The 16,921-nt window shown below is 44.8% G+C and overlaps 7 non-coding genes across 7 annotated transcripts; all 7 read left to right on the forward strand.

The window, feature by feature from the left end:
* Positions 1-126: 126 nt before the first annotated feature.
* On the forward strand, positions 127-198 carry TRNAG-CCC (transfer RNA glycine (anticodon CCC)). The gene has a single exon. It is a non-coding gene; the product is annotated as a tRNA-Gly (tRNA).
* A 1,527-nt stretch (positions 199-1,725) lies between these two features.
* TRNAG-CCC (transfer RNA glycine (anticodon CCC)) lies at positions 1,726-1,797 on the forward strand. Its single transcript has one exon. It is a non-coding gene; the product is annotated as a tRNA-Gly (tRNA).
* Positions 1,798-3,324: 1,527 nt separating this feature from the next.
* Positions 3,325-3,396, forward strand: TRNAG-CCC (transfer RNA glycine (anticodon CCC)). The gene has a single exon. It is a non-coding gene; the product is annotated as a tRNA-Gly (tRNA).
* Positions 3,397-4,925: 1,529 nt separating this feature from the next.
* On the forward strand, positions 4,926-4,997 carry TRNAG-CCC (transfer RNA glycine (anticodon CCC)). The gene has a single exon. It is a non-coding gene; the product is annotated as a tRNA-Gly (tRNA).
* A 1,527-nt stretch (positions 4,998-6,524) lies between these two features.
* Positions 6,525-6,596, forward strand: TRNAG-CCC (transfer RNA glycine (anticodon CCC)). The gene has a single exon. It is a non-coding gene; the product is annotated as a tRNA-Gly (tRNA).
* A 3,126-nt stretch (positions 6,597-9,722) lies between these two features.
* On the forward strand, positions 9,723-9,794 carry TRNAG-CCC (transfer RNA glycine (anticodon CCC)). Its single transcript has one exon. It is a non-coding gene; the product is annotated as a tRNA-Gly (tRNA).
* Positions 9,795-16,096: 6,302 nt separating this feature from the next.
* On the forward strand, positions 16,097-16,168 carry TRNAG-CCC (transfer RNA glycine (anticodon CCC)). The gene has a single exon. It is a non-coding gene; the product is annotated as a tRNA-Gly (tRNA).
* Positions 16,169-16,921: the final 753 nt, after the last annotated feature.

A 16,921-nucleotide genomic window follows, 5' to 3' on the forward strand; every position in this document is an offset into this window, starting at 1 on the left:
TCTACAAGAAACTTTCTACTGCTTTTCATGTTGGTATCTAAACCAAATGCACCATTGAAACTGGTGCAAGATAGTCATTGAACTCGGGGTTGTAATCTTTAGAACCGAGAGCACCCACATCATAGGGCGTTGGTGGTATAGTGGTGAGCATAGCTGCTTCCCAAGCAGTTGACCCGGGTTCGATTCCCGGCCAATGCAGTGCAAATTTTTATATGTTCTCCAAGCAGGATTTGTTTTAATGCAACATGTCACAAAACGGAAATATCATGAACAGATTAATCAGACGTTAAATAAAAAAAAAAATGAAATACTTAGGCAGGCATCTCGATCGCCCCATCTGCTACATTCATTGTCCTATTAGATGCTATTTTCCAAAAAGCAGAGTCACCACTCACATGTGCTGGTAATAAATATGTTGCGGGCGGTAGACAATGAAAGGGCTGAACCCCGACCAGACATTCTAACTCTAGCATCTCTATATTAAAAAGCATTTCTAGGCAATATCTAGCATGTGAATAAAAGTAGGCAAGATCCACCGATGAATCTGGCAAAAGTCCCCAACGATTTTGTGCACACTTGTTCTCTCACCTGAATGCAGCGCCACCTTGTAGCCATCGGATGTAACTGCAGCTCACAAAATGTTATATCAGCGAGCAAGTTGAGAGGACTCCAAGAGGCAGATGTCCATGGAAAGAGCCTCTCACGACAGCAGGAAGGTTGGATATTTCAAGATGGCAACATTTCCTGTCCAACGTCCTCACGTCCCGAATGCTCCCAAACGCTCAAAAGCCTCACACCGGGCAAGCCCTCACCGGGTAGATCTCTGGCTCCCAGTTAAAATCAAATCCTGAGCATGCTAGCGCTAGGATCAAAGAGAGAGGAGAGGGTTAGAGAGCTGCTATCTTGGTAGAGGCCTGAAACTGCTAGTTCCCAAGAGGGTCTGCACTTTCAGTTATGACTGACTGTGAGACGAGAAGATGAAGATTTTCTGCACCCAGCATACATTGCAGCATGCTTAGGCAAATGAGGAGCGAGACCCACCAATCCCTCGCCACTTCGCTGAAAGCTCCTCCTCTGCATAAAGAGAACACTTTTACAAGGGAGCAGAGTGGCGCAGCGGAAGCGTGCTGGGCCCATAACCCAGAGGTCGATGGATCGAAACCATCCTCTGCTATAATATTTCTTGTTTTTTCTTCTGAGAACCAATCTGTCATTACCACGCTACCAGCGAGGAAAAGCGCAGGCTTGTGCTAGCTATGTGAGAAAAGACTTCTCAACTATCTGTCTCTGCTGAAATACAAGAGAGTGATCGCCAAAGGATCAACCCCATACTTTGAAAGTAAAGATACCCAATTATAAGCATAAATGACTGGTGGGACCGTCACACGTTTTTCTGGGCATGCTTTGAATGTCATTCTTGCCTTTTCGTTCTGCTCTTATCATTCTCCTGGGCATTTCATGGAAGGCACTCTCTTTCTCTTCGCTGCTTTGCTTCCAATGCTGCCTAAATATGTTCATTTCCACTATTTGTACTACTGCTTTCCATTTCTTCTCTTCTGCACAGATTTGGCCTTGGTTTCAATCCCCAGTTCCTTACCCTCTACAAGAAACTTTCTACTGCTTTTCATGTTGGTATCTAAACCAAATGCACCATTGAAACTGGTGCAAGATAGTCATTGAACTCGGGGTTGTAATCTTTAGAACCGAGAGCAACCACATCATAGGGCGTTGGTGGTATAGTGGTGAGCATAGCTGCTTCCCAAGCAGTTGACCCGGGTTCGATTCCCGGCCAATGCAGTGCAAATTTTTATATGTTCTCCAAGCAGGATTTGTTTTAATGCAACATGTCACAAAACGGAAATATCATGAACAGATTAATCAGACGTTAAATTTAAAAAAAAATGAAATACTTAGGCAGGCATCTCGATCGCCCCATCTGCTACATTCATTGTCCTATTAGATGCTATTTTCCAAAAAGCAGAGTCACCACTCACATGTGCTGGTAATAAATATGTTGCGGGCGGTAGACAATGAAAGGGCTGAACCCCGACCAGACATTCTAACTCTAGCATCTCTATATTAAAAAGCATTTCTAGGCAATATCTAGCATGTGAATAAAAGTAGGCAAGATCCACCGATGAATCTGGCAAAAGTCCCCAACGATTTTGTGCACACTTGTTCTCTCACCTGAATGCAGCGCCACCTTGTAGCCATCGGATGTAACTGCAGCTCACAAAATGTTATATCAGAGAGCAAGTTGAGAGGACTCCAAGAGGCAGATGTCCATGGAAAGAGCCTCTCACGACAGCAGGAAGGTTGGGTATTTCAAGATGGCAACAATTCCTGTCCAACGTCCTCACGTCCCGAACGCTCCCAAACGCTCAAAAGCCTCACACCGGGCAAGCCCTCACCGGGTAGATCTCTGGCTCCCAGTTAAAATCAAATCCTGAGCATGCTAGCGCTAGGATCAAAGAGAGAGGAGAGGGTTAGAGAGCTGCTATCTTGGTAAAGGCCTGAAACTGCTAGTTCCCAAGAGGGTCTGCACTTTCAGTTATGACTGACTGTGAGACGAGAAGATGAAGATTTTCTGCTCCCAGCATACATTGCAGCATGCTTAGGCAAATGAGGAGCGAGACCCACCAATCCCTCGCCACTTCGCTGAAAGCTCCTCCTCTGCATAAAGAGAACACTTTTACAAGGGAGCAGAGTGGCGCAGCGGAAGCGTGCTGGGCCCATAACCCAGAGGTTGATGCATCGAAACCATCCTCTGCTATAATATTTCTTGTTTTTTCTTCTGAGAACCAATCTGTCATTTCCACGCTACCAGCAAGGAAAAGCGCAGGCTTGTGCTAGCTATGTGAGAAAAGACTTCTCAACTATCTGTCTCTGCTGAAATACAAGAGAGTGATCGCCAAAGGATCAACCCCATACTTTGAAAGTAAAGATACCCAATTATAAGCATAAATGACTGGTGGGACCGTCACACGTTTTTCTGGGCATGCTTTGAATGTCATTCTTGCCTTTTCGTTCTGCTCTTATCATTCTCCTGGGCATTTCATGGAAGGCACTCTCTTTCTCTTCGCTGCTTTGCTTCCAATGCTGCCTAAATATGTTCATTTCCACTATTTGTACTACTGCTTTCCATTTCTTCTCTTCTGCACAGATTTGGCCTTGGTTTCAATCCCCAGTTTCTTACCCTCTACAAGAAACTTTCTACTGCTTTTCATGTTGGTATCTAAACCAAATGCACCATTGAAACTGGTGCAAGATAGTCATTGAACTCGGGGTTGTAATCTTTAGAACCGAGAGCACCCACATCATAGGGCGTTGGTGGTATAGTGGTGAGCATAGCTGCTTCCCAAGCAGTTGACCCGGGTTCGATTCCCGGCCAATGCAGTGCAAATTTTTATATGTTCTCCAAGCAGGATTTGTTTTAATGCAACATGTCACAAAACGGAAATATCATGAACAGATTAATCAGACGTTAAATAAAAAAAAAAATGAAATACTTAGGCAGGCATCTCGATCGCCCCATCTGCTACATTCATTGTCCTATTAGATGCTATTTTCCAAAAAGCAGAGTCACCACTCACATGTGCTGGTAATAAATATGTTGCGGGCGGTAGACAATGAAAGGGCTGAACCCCGACCAGACATTCTAACTCTAGCATCTCTATATTAAAAAGCATTTCTAGGCAATATCTAGCATGTGAATAAAAGTAGGCAAGATCCACCGATGAATCTGGCAAAAGTCCCCAACGATTTTGTGCACACTTGTTCTCTCACCTGAATGCAGCGCCACCTTGTAGCCATCGGATGTAACTGCAGCTCACAAAATGTTATATCAGAGAGCAAGTTGAGAGGACTCCAAGAGGCAGATGTCCATGGAAAGAGCCTCTCACGACAGCAGGAAGGTTGGATATTTCAAGATGGCAACATTTCCTGTCCAACGTCCCGAACGCTCCCAAACGCTCAAAAGCCTCACACCGGGCAAGCCCTCACCGGGTAGATCTCTGGCTCCCAGTTAAAATCAAATCCTGAGCATGCTAGCGCTAGGATCAAAGAGAGAGGAGAGGGTTAGAGAGCTGCTATCTTGGTAAAGGCCTGAAACTGCTAGTTCCCAAGAGGGTCTGCACTTTCAGTTATGACTGACTGTGAGACGAGAAGATGAAGATTTTCTGCACCCAGCATACATTGCAGCATGCTTAGGCAAATGAGGAGTGAGACCCACCAATCCCTCGCCACTTCGCTGAAAGCTCCTCATCTGCATAAAGAGAACACTTTTACAAGGGAGCAGAGGGGAGCAGAGTGGCGCAGCGGAAGCGTGCTGGGCCCATAACCCAGAGGTCGATGGATCGAAACCATCCTCTGCTATAATATTTCTTGTTTTTTCTTCTGAGAACCAATCTGTCATTTCCACGCTACCAGCAAGGAAAAGCGCAGGCTTGTGCTAGCTATGTGAGAAAAGACTTCTCAACTATCTGTCTCTGCTGAAATACAAGAGAGTGATCGCCAAAGGATCAACCCCATACTTTGAAAGTAAAGATACCCAATTATAAGCATAAATGACTGGTGGGACCGTCACACGTTTTTCTGGGCATGCTTTGAATGTCATTCTTGCCTTTTCGTTCTGCTCTTATCATTCTCCTGGGCATTTCATGGAAGGCACTCTCTTTCTCTTCGCTGCTTTGCTTCCAATGCTGCCTAAATATGTTCATTTCCACTATTTGTACTACTGCTTTCCATTTCTTCTCTTCTGCACAGATTTGGCCTTGGTTTCAATCCCCAGTTTCTTACCCTCTACAAGAAACTTTCTACTGCTTTTCATGTTGGTATCTAAACCAAATGCACCATTGAAACTGGTGCAAGATAGTCATTGAACTCGGGGTTGTAATCTTTAGAACCGAGAGCACCCACATCATAGGGCGTTGGTGGTATAGTGGTGAGCATAGCTGCTTCCCAAGCAGTTGACCCGGGTTCGATTCCCGGCCAATGCAGTGCAAATTTTTATATGTTCTCCAAGCAGGATTTGTTTTAATGCAACATGTCACAAAACGGAAATATCATGAACAGATTAATCAGACGTTAAATAAAAAAAAAAATGAAATACTTAGGCAGGCATCTCGATCGCCCCATCTGCTACATTCATTGTCCTATTAGATGCTATTTTCCAAAAAGCAGAGTCACCACTCACATGTGCTGGTAATAAATATGTTGCGGGCGGTAGACAATGAAAGGGCTGAACCCCGACCAGACATTCTAACTCTAGCATCTCTATATTAAAAAGCATTTCTAGGCAATATCTAGCATGTGAATAAAAGTAGGCAAGATCCACCGATGAATCTGGCAAAAGTCCCCAACGATTTTGTGCACACTTGTTCTCTCACCTGAATGCAGCGCCACCTTGTAGCCATCGGATGTAACTGCAGCTCACAAAATGTTATATCAGCGAGCAAGTTGAGAGGACTCCAAGAGGCAGATGTCCATGGAAAGAGCCTCTCACGACAGCAGGAAGGTTGGATATTTCAAGATGGCAACATTTCCTGTCCAACGTCCTCACGTCCCGAATGCTCCCAAACGCTCAAAAGCCTCACACCGGGCAAGCCCTCACCGGGTAGATCTCTGGCTCCCAGTTAAAATCAAATCCTGAGCATGCTAGCGCTAGGATCAAAGAGAGAGGAGAGGGTTAGAGAGCTGCTATCTTGGTAGAGGCCTGAAACTGCTAGTTCCCAAGAGGGTCTGCACTTTCAGTTATGACTGACTGTGAGACGAGAAGATGAAGATTTTCTGCACCCAGCATACATTGCAGCATGCTTAGGCAAATGAGGAGCGAGACCCACCAATCCCTCGCCACTTCGCTGAAAGCTCCTCCTCTGCATAAAGAGAACACTTTTACAAGGGAGCAGAGTGGCGCAGCGGAAGCGTGCTGGGCCCATAACCCAGAGGTCGATGGATCGAAACCATCCTCTGCTATAATATTTCTTGTTTTTTCTTCTGAGAACCAATCTGTCATTTCCACGCTACCAGCAAGGAAAAGCGCAGGCTTGTGCTAGCTATGTGAGAAAAGACTTCTCAACTATCTGTCTCTGCTGAAATACAAGAGAGTGATCGCCAAAGGATCAACCCCATACTTTGAAAGTAAAGATACCCAATTATAAGCATAAATGACTGGTGGGACCGTCACACGTTTTTCTGGGCATGCTTTGAATGTCATTCTTGCCTTTTCGTTCTGCTCTTATCATTCTCCTGGGCATTTCATGGAAGGCACTCTCTTTCTCTTCGCTGCTTTGCTTCCAATGCTGCCTAAATATGTTCATTTCCACTATTTGTACTACTGCTTTCCATTTCTTCTCTTCTGCACAGATTTGGCCTTGGTTTCAATCCCCAGTTCCTTACCCTCTACAAGAAACTTTCTACTGCTTTTCATGTTGGTATCTAAACCAAATGCACCATTGAAACTGGTGCAAGATAGTCATTGAACTCGGGGTTGTAATCTTTAGAACCGAGAGCAACCACATCATAGGGCGTTGGTGGTATAGTGGTGAGCATAGCTGCTTCCCAAGCAGTTGACCTGGGTTCGATTCCCGGCCAATGCAGTGCAAATTTTTATATGTTCTCCAAGCAGGATTTGTTTTAATGCAACATGTCACAAAACGGAAATATCATGAACAGATTAATCAGACGTTAAATTAAAAAAAAAATGAAATACTTAGGCAGGCATCTCGATCGCCCCATCTGCTACATTCATTGTCCTATTAGATGCTATTTTCCAAAAAGCAGAGTCACCACTCACATGTGCTGGTAATAAATATGTTGCGGGCGGTAGACAATGAAAGGGCTGAACCCCGACCAGACATTCTAACTCTAGCATCTCTATATTAAAAAGCATTTCTAGGCAATATCTAGCATGTGAATAAAAGTAGGCAAGATCCACCGATGAATCTGGCAAAAGTCCCCAACGATTTTGTGCACACTTGTTCTCTCACCTGAATGCAGCGCCACCTTGTAGCCATCGGATGTAACTGCAGCTCACAAAATGTTATATCAGAGAGCAAGTTGAGAGGACTCCAAGAGGCAGATGTCCATGGAAAGAGCCTCTCATGACAGCAGGAAGGTTGGGTATTTCAAGATGGCAACATTTCCTGTCCAACGTCCTCACGTCCCGAACGCTCCCAAACGCTCAAAAGCCTCACACCGGGCAAGCCCTCACCAGGTAGATCTCTGGCTCCCAGTTAAAATCAAATCCTGAGCATGCTAGCGCTAGGATCAAAGAGAGAGGAGAGGGTTAGAGAGATGCTATCTTGGTAAAGGCCTGAAACTGCTAGTTCCCAAGAGGGTCTGCACTTTCAGTTATGACTGACTGTGAGACGAGAAGATGAAGATTTTCTGCACCCAGCATACATTGCAGCATGCTTAGGCAAATGAGGAGTGAGACCAACCAATCCCTCGCCACTTCGCTGAAAGCTCCTCCTCTGCATAAAGAGAACACTTTTACAAGGGAGCAGAGTGGCGCAGCGGAAGCGTGCTGGGCCCATAACCCAGAGGTCGATGGATCGAAACCATCCTCTGCTATAATATTTCTTGTTTTTTCTTCTGAGAACCAATCTGTCATTTCCACGCTACCAGCAAGGAAAAGCGCAGGCTTGTGCTAGCTATGTGAGAAAAGACTTCTCAACTATCTGTCTCTGCTGAAATACAAGAGAGTGATCGCCAAAGGATCAACCCCATACTTTGAAAGTAAAGATACCCAATTATAAGCATAAATGACTGGTGGGACCGTCACACGTTTTTCTGGGCATGCTTTGAATGTCATTCTTGCCTTTTCGTTCTGCTCTTATCATTCTCCTGGGCATTTCATGGAAGGCACTCTCTTTCTCTTCGCTGCTTTGCTTCCAATGCTGCCTAAATATGTTCATTTCCACTATTTGTACTACTGCTTTCCATTTCTTCTCTTCTGCACAGATTTGGCCTTGGTTTCAATCCCCAGTTTCTTACCCTCTACAAGAAACTTTCTACTGCTTTTCATGTTGGTATCTAAACCAAATGCACCATTGAAACTGGTGCAAGATAGTCATTGAACTCGGGGTTGTAATCTTTAGAACCGAGAGCAACCACATCATAGGGCGTTGGTGGTATAGTGGTGAGCATAGCTGCTTCCCAAGCAGTTGACACGGGTTCGATTCCCGGCCAATGCAGTGCAAATTTTTATATGTTCTCCAAGCAGGATTTGTTTTAATGCAACATGTCACAAAACGGAAATATCATGAACAGATTAATCAGACGTTAAATTAAAAAAAAAATGAAATACTTAGGCAGGCATCTCGATCGCCCCATCTGCTACATTCATTGTCCTAATAGATGCTATTTTCCAAAAAGCAGAGTCACCACTCACATGTGCTGGTAATAAATATGTTGCGGGCGGTAGACAATGAAAGGGCTGAACCCCGACCAGACATTCTAACTCTAGCATCTCTATATTAAAAAGCATTTCTAGGCAATATCTAGCATGTGAATAAAAGTAGGCAAGATCCACCGATGAATCTGGCAAAAGTCCCCAACGATTTTGTGCACACTTGTTCTCTCACCTGAATGCAGCGCCACCTTGTAGCCATCGGATGTAACTGCAGCTCACAAAATGTTATATCAGAGAGCAAGTTGAGAGGACTCCAAGAGGCAGATGTCCATGGAAAGAGCCTCTCACGACAGCAGGAAGGTTGGGTATTTCAAGATGGCAACATTTCCTGTCCAACGTCCTCACGTCCCGAACGCTCCCAAACGCTCAAAAGCCTCACACCGGGCAAGCCCTCACCGGGTAGATCTCTGGCTCCCAGTTAAAATCAAATCCTGAGCATGCTAGCGCTAGGATCAAAGAGAGAGGAGAGGGTTAGAGAGCTGCTATCTTGGTAAAGGCCTGAAACTGCTAGTTCCCAAGAGGGTCTGCACTTTCAGTTATGACTGACTGTGAGACGAGAAGATGAAGATTTTCTGCACCCAGCATACATTGCAGCATGCTTAGGCAAATGAGGAGCGAGACCCACCAATCCCTCGCCACTTCGCTGAAAGCTCCTCATCTGCATAAAGAGAACACTTTTACAAGGGAGCAGAGTGGCGCAGCGGAAGCGTGCTGGGCCCATAACCCAGAGGTCGATGGATCGAAACCATCCTCTGCTATAATATTTCTTGTTTTTTCTTCTGAGGACCAATCTGTCATTTCCACGCTACCAGCAAGGAAAAGCGCAGGCTTGTGCTAGCTATGTGAGAAAAGACTTCTCAACTATCTGTCTCTGCTGAAATACAAGAGAGTGATCGCCAAAGGATCAACCCCATACTTTGAAAGTAAAGATACCCAATTATAAGCATAAATGACTGGTGGGACCGTCACACGTTTTTCTGGGCATGCTTTGAATGTCATTCTTGCCTTTTCGTTCTGCTCTTATCATTCTCCTGGGCATTTCATGGAAGGCACTCTCTTTCTCTTCGCTGCTTTGCTTCCAATGCTGCCTAAATATGTTCATTTCCACTATTTGTACTACTGCTTTCCATTTCTTCTCTTCTGCACAGATTTGGCCTTGGTTTCAATCCCCAGTTCCTTACCCTCTACAAGAAACTTTCTACTGCTTTTCATGTTGGTATCTAAACCAAATGCACCATTGAAACTGGTGCAAGATAGTCATTGAACTCGGGGTTGTAATCTTTAGAACCGAGAGCACCCACATCATAGGGCGTTGGTGGTATAGTGGTGAGCATAGCTGCTTCCCAAGCAGTTGACCCGGGTTCGATTCCCGGCCAATGCAGTGCAAATTTTTATATGTTCTCCAAGCAGGATTTGTTTTAATGCAACATGTCACAAAACGGAAATATCATGAACAGATTAATCAGACGTTAAATTAAAAAAAAAATGAAATACTTAGGCAGGCACCTCGATCGCCCCATCTGCTACATTAATTGTCCTATTAGACGCTATTTTCCAAAAAGCAGAGTCACCACTCACATGTGCTGGTAATAAATATGTTGCGGGCGGTAGACAATGAAAGGGCTGAACCGCGACCAGACATTCTAACTCTAGCATCTCTATATTAAAAAGCATTTCTAGGCAATATCTAGCATGTGAATAAAAGTAGGCAAGATCCACCGATGAATCTGGCAAAAGTCCCCAACGATTTTGTGCACACTTGTTCTCTCACTTGAATGCAGCGCCACCTTGTAGCAATCGGATGTAACTGCAGCTCACAAAATGTTATATCAGAGAGCAAGTTGAGAGGACTCCAAGAGGCAGATGTCCATGGAAAGAGCCTCTCACGACAGCAGGAAGGTTGGATATTTCAAGATGGCAACATTTCCTGTCCAATGTCCTCACGTCCCGAACGCTCCCAAACGCTCAAAAGCCTCGCCCTCACCGGGTAGATCTCTGGCTCCCAGTTAAAATCAAATCCTGAGCATGCTAGCGCTAGGATCAAAGAGAGAGGAGAGGGTTAGAGAGCTGCTATCTTGGTAAAGGCCTGAAACTGCTAGTTCCCAAGAGGGTCTGCACTTTCAGTTATGACTGACTGTGAGACGAGAAGATGAAGATTTTCTGCACCCAGCATACATTGCAGCATGCTTAGGCAAATGAGGAGCGAGACCCACCAATCCCTCGCCACTTCGCTGAAAGCTCCTCCTCTGCATAAAGAGAACACTTTTACAAGGGAGCAGAGTGGCGCAGCGGAAGCGTGCTGGGCCCATAACCCAGAGGTTGATGGATCGAAACCATCCTCTGCTATAATATTTCTTGTTTTTTCTTCTGAGAACCAATCTGTCATTTCCACGCTACCAGCAAGGAAAAGCGCAGGCTTGTGCTAGCTATGTGAGAAAAGACTTCTCAACTATCTGTCTCTGCTGAAATACAAGAGAGTGATCGCCAAAGGATCAACCCCATACTTTGAAAGTAAAGATACCCAATTATAAGCATAAATGACTGGTGGGAACGTCACACGTTTTTCTGGGCATGCTTTGAATGTCATTCTTGCCTTTTCGTTCTGCTCTTATCATTCTCCTGGGCATTTCATGGAAGGCACTCTCTTTCTCTTCGCTGCTTTGCTTCCAATGCTGCCTAAATATGTTCATTTCCACTATTTGTACTACTGCTTTCCATTTCTTCTCTTCTGCACAGATTTGGCCTTGGTTTCAATCCCCAGTTTCTTACCCTCTACAAGAAACTTTCTACTGCTTTTCATGTTGGTATCTAAACCAAATGCACCATTGAAACTGGTGCAAGATAGTCATTGAACTCGGGGTTGTAATCTTTAGAACCGAGAGCACCCACATCATAGGGCGTTGGTGGTATAGTGGTGAGTATAGCTGCTTCCCAAGCAGTTGACCCGGCTTCGATTCCCGGCCAATGCAGTGCAAATTTTTATATGTTCTCCAAGCAGGATTTGTTTTAATGCAACATGTCACAAAACGGAAATATCATGAACAGATTAATCAGACGTTAAATTAAAAAAAAAATGAAATACTTAGGCAGGCACCTCGATCGCCCCATCTGCTACATTAATTGTCCTATTAGACGCTATTTTCCAAAAAGCAGAGTCACCACTCACATGTGCTGGTAATAAATATGTTGCGGGCGGTAGACAATGAAAGGGCTGAACCGCGACCAGACATTCTAACTCTAGCATCTCTATATTAAAAAGCATTTCTAGGCAATATCTAGCATGTGAATAAAAGTAGGCAAGATCCACCGATGAATCTGGCAAAAGTCCCCAACGATTTTGTGCACACTTGTTCTCTCACTTGAATGCAGCGCCACCTTGTAGCAATCGGATGTAACTGCAGCTCACAAAATGTTATATCAGAGAGCAAGTTGAGAGGACTCCAAGAGGCAGATGTCCATGGAAAGAGCCTCTCACGACAGCAGGAAGGCTGGATATTTCAAGATGGCAACATTTCCTGTCCAATGTCCTCACGTCCCGAACGCTCCCAAACGCTCAAAAGCCTCGCCCTCACCGGGTAGATCTCTGGCTCCCAGTTAAAATCAAATCCTGAGCATGCTAGCGCTAGGATCAAAGAGAGAGGAGAGGGTTAGAGAGCTGCTATCTTGGTAAAGGCCTGAAACTGCTAGTTCCCAAGAGGGTCTGCACTTTCAGTTATGACTGACTGTGAGACGAGAAGATGAAGATTTTCTGCACCCAGCATACATTGCAGCATGCTTAGGCAAATGAGGAGCGAGACCCACCAATCCCTCGCCACTTCGCTGAAAGCTCCTCCTCTGCATAAAGAGAACACTTTTACAAGGGAGCAGAGTGGCGCAGCGGAAGCGTGCTGGGCCCATAACCCAGAGGTCGATGGATCGAAACCATCCTCTGCTATAATATTTCTTGTTTTTTCTTCTGAGAACCAATCTGTCATTTCCACGCTACCAGCAAGGAAAAGCGCAGGCTTGTGCTAGCTATGTGAGAAAAGACTTCTCAACTATCTGTCTCTGCTGAAATACAAGAGAGTGATCGCCAAAGGATCAACCCCATACTTTGAAAGTAAAGATACCCAATTATAAGCATAAATGACTGGTGGGAACGTCACACGTTTTTCTGGGCATGCTTTGAATGTCATTCTTGCCTTTTCGTTCTGCTCTTATCATTCTCCTGGGCATTTCATGGAAGGCACTCTCTTTCTCTTCGCTGCTTTGCTTCCAATGCTGCCTAAATATGTTCATTTCCACTATTTGTACTACTGCTTTCCATTTCTTCTCTTCTGCACAGATTTGGCCTTGGTTTCAATCCCCAGTTTCTTACCCTCTACAAGAAACTTTCTACTGCTTTTCATGTTGGTATCTAAACCAAATGCACCATTGAAACTGGTGCAAGATAGTCATTGAACTCGGGGTTGTAATCTTTAGAACCGAGAGCACCCACATCATAGGGCGTTGGTGGTATAGTGGTGAGTATAGCTGCTTCCCAAGCAGTTGACCCGGCTTCGATTCCCGGCCAATGCAGTGCAAATTTTTATATGTTCTCCAAGCAGGATTTGTTTTAATGCAACATGTCACAAAACGGAAATATCATGAACAGATTAATCAGACGTTAAATTAAAAAAAAAATGAAATACTTAGGCAGGCATCTCGATCGCCCCATCTGCTACATTCATTGTCCTATTAGATGCTATTTTCCAAAAAGCAGAGTCACCACTCACATGTGCTGGTAATAAATATGTTGCGGGCGGTAGACAATGAAAGGGCTGAACCCCGACCAGACATTCTAACTCTAGCATCTCTATATTAAAAAGCATTTCTAGGCAATATCTAGCATGTGAATAAAAGTAGGCAAGATCCACCGATGAATCTGGCAAAAGTCCCCAACGATTTTGTGCACACTTGTTCTCTCACCTGAATGCAGCGCCACCTTGTAGCCATCGGATGTAACTGCAGCTCACAAAATGTTATATCAGAGAGCAAGTTGAGAGGACTCCAAGAGGCAGATGTCCATGGAAAGAGCCTCTCACGACAGCAGGAAGGTTGGATATTTCAAGATGGCAACATTTCCTGTCCAACGTCCTCACGTCCCGAACGCTCCCAAACGCTCAAAAGCCTCACACCGGGCAAGCCCTCACCGGGTAGATCTCTGGCTCCCAGTTAAAATCAAATCCTGAGCATGCTAGCGCTAGGATCAAAGAGAGAGGAGAGGGTTAGAGAGCTGCTATCTTGGTAAAGGCCTGAAACTGCTAGTTCCCAAGAGGGTCTGCACTTTCAGTTATGACTGACTGTGAGACGAGAAGATGAAGATTTTCTGCACACAGCATACATTGCAGCATGCTTAGGCAAATGAGGAGCGAGACCCACCAATCCCTCGCCACTTCGCTGAAAGCTCCTCATCTGCATAAAGAGAACATTTTTACAAGGGAGCAGAGTGGCGCAGCGGAAGCGTGCTGGGCCCATAACCCAGAGGTCGATGGATCGAAACCATCCTCTGCTATAATATTTCGTGTTTTTTCTTCTGAGGACCAATCTGTCATTTCCACGCTACCAGCAAGGAAAAGCGCAGGCTTGTGCTAGCTATGTGAGAAAAGACTTCTCAACTATCTGTCTCTGCTGAAATACAAGAGAGTGATCGCCAAAGGATCAACCCCATACTTTGAAAGTAAAGATACCCAATTATAAGCATAAATGACTGGTGGGACCGTCACACGTTTTTCTGGGCATGCTTTGAATGTCATTCTTGCCTTTTCGTTCTGCTCTTATCATTCTCCTGGGCATTTCATGGAAGGCACTCTCTTTCTCTTCGCTGCTTTGCTTCCAATGCTGCCTAAATATGTTCATTTCCACTATTTGTACTACTGCTTTCCATTTCTTCTCTTCTGCACAAATTTGGCCTTGGTTTCAATCCCCAGTTCCTTACCCTCTACAAGAAACTTTCTACTGCTTTTCATGTTGGTATCTAAACCAAATGCACCATTGAAACTGGTGCAAGATAGTCATTGAACTCGGGGTTGTAATCTTTAGAACCGAGAGCACCCACATCATAGGGCGTTGGTGGTATAGTGGTGAGCATAGCTGCTTCCCAAGCAGTTGACCCGGGTTCGATTCCCAGCCAATGCAGTGCAAATTTTTATATGTTCTCCAAGCAGGATTTGTTTTAATGCAACATGTCACAAAACGGAAATATCATGAACAGATTAATCAGACGTTAAATTAAAAAAAAAATGAAATACTTAGGCAGGCATCTCGATCGCCCCATCTGCTACATTAATTGTCCTATTAGATGCTATTTTAAAAAAAGCAGAGTCACCACTCACATGTGCTGGTAATAAATATGTTGCGGGCGGTAAACAATGAAAGGGCTGAACCCCGACCAGACATTCTAACTCTAGCATCTCTATATTAAAAAGCATTTCTAGGCAATATCTAGCATGTGAATAAAAGTAGGCAAGATCCACCGATGAATCTGGCAAAAGTCCCCAACGATTTTGTGCACACTTGTTCTCTCACCTGAATGCAGCGCCACCTTGTAGCCATCGGATGTAACTGCAGCTCACAAAATGTTATATCAGAGAGCAAGTTGAGAGGACTCCAAGAGGCAGATGTCCATGGAAAGAGCCTCTCACGACAGCAGGAAGGTTGGATATTTCAAGATGGCAACATTTCCTGTCCAATGTCCTCACGTCCCGAACGCTCCCAAACGCTCAAAAGCCTCACACCGGACAAGCCCTCACCGGGTAGATCTCTGGCTCCCAGTTAAAATCAAATCCTGAGCATGCTAGCGCTAGGATCAAAGAGAGAGGAGAGGGTTAGAGAGCTGCTATCTTGGTAAAGGCCTGAAACTGCTAGTTCCCAAGAGGGTCTGCACTTTCAGTTAGGACTTACTGTGAGACGAGAAGATGAAGATTTTCTGCACCCAGCATACATTGCAGCATGCTTAGGCAAATGAGGAGCGAGACCCACCAATCCCTCGCCACTTCGCTGAAAGCTCCTCATCTGCATAAAGAGAACACTTTTACAAGGGAGCAGAGTGGCGCAGCGGAAGCGTGCTGGGCCCATAACCCAGAGGTCGATGGATCGAAACCATCCTCTGCTATAATATTTCTTGTTTTTTCTTCTGAGGACCAATCTGTCATTTCCACGCTACCAGCAAGGAAAAGCGCAGGCTTGTGCTAGCTATGTGAGAAAAGACTTCTCAACTATCTGTCTCTGCTGAAATACAAGAGAGTGATCGCCAAAGGATCAACCCCATACTTTGAAAGTAAAGATACCCAATTATAAGCATAAATGACTGGTGGGACCGTCACACGTTTTTCTGGGCATGCTTTGAATGTCATTCTTGCCTTTTCGTTCTGCTCTTATCATTCTCCTGGGCATTTCATGGAAGGCACTCTCTTTCTCTTCGCTGCTTTGCTTCCAATGCTGCCTAAATATGTTCATTTCCACTATTTGTACTACTGCTTTCCATTTCTTCTCTTCTGCACAGATTTGGCCTTGGTTTCAATCCCCAGTTCCTTACCCTCTACAAGAAACTTTCTACTGCTTTTCATGTTGGTATCTAAACCAAATGCACCATTGAAACTGGTGCAAGATAGTCATTGAACTCGGGGTTGTAATCATTAGAACCGAGAGCACCCACATCATAGGGCGTTGGTGGTATAGTGGTGAGCATAGCTGCTTCCCAAGCAGTTGACCCGGGTTCGATTCCCGGCCAATGCAGTGCAAATTTTTATATGTTCTCCAAGCAGGATTTGTTTTAATGCAACATGTCACAAAACGGAAATATCATGAACAGATTAATCAGACGGTAAATTAAAAAAAAAATGAAATACTTAGGCAGGCATCTCGATCGCCCCATCTGCTACATTAATTGTCCTATTAGATGCTATTTTCCAAAAAGCAGAGTCACCACTCACATGTGCTGGTAATAAATATGTTGCGGGCGGTAGACAATGAAAGGGCTGAACCCCGACCAGACATTCTAACTCTAGCATCTCTATATTAAAAAGCATTTCTAGGCAATATCTAGCATGTGAATAAAAGTAGGCAAGATCCACCGATGAATCTGGCAAAAGTCCCCAACGATTTTGTGCACACTTGTTCTCTCACCTGAATGCAGCGCCACCTTGTAGCCATCGGATGTAACTGCAGCTCACAAAATGTTATATCAGAGAGCAAGTTGAGAGGACTCCAAGAAGCAGATGTCCATGGAAAGAGCCTCTCACGACAGCAGGAAGGTTGGATATTTCAAGATGGCAACATTTCCTGTCCAATGTCCTCACATCCCGAACGCTCCCAAACACTCAAAAGCCTCACACCGGGCAAGCCCTCACCGGGTAGATCTCTGGCTCCCAGTTAAAATCAAATCCTGAGCATGCTAGCGCTAGGATCAAAGAGAGAGGAGAGGGTTAGAGAGCTGCTATCTTGGTAAAGGCCTGAAACTGCTAGTTCCCAAGAGGGTCTGCACTTTCA

Source organism: Triturus cristatus, chromosome 11, assembly GCF_964204655.1.
Source record: "Triturus cristatus chromosome 11, aTriCri1.1, whole genome shotgun sequence".
Classification (NCBI taxonomy): Eukaryota; Metazoa; Chordata; class Amphibia; order Caudata; family Salamandridae; genus Triturus; species Triturus cristatus.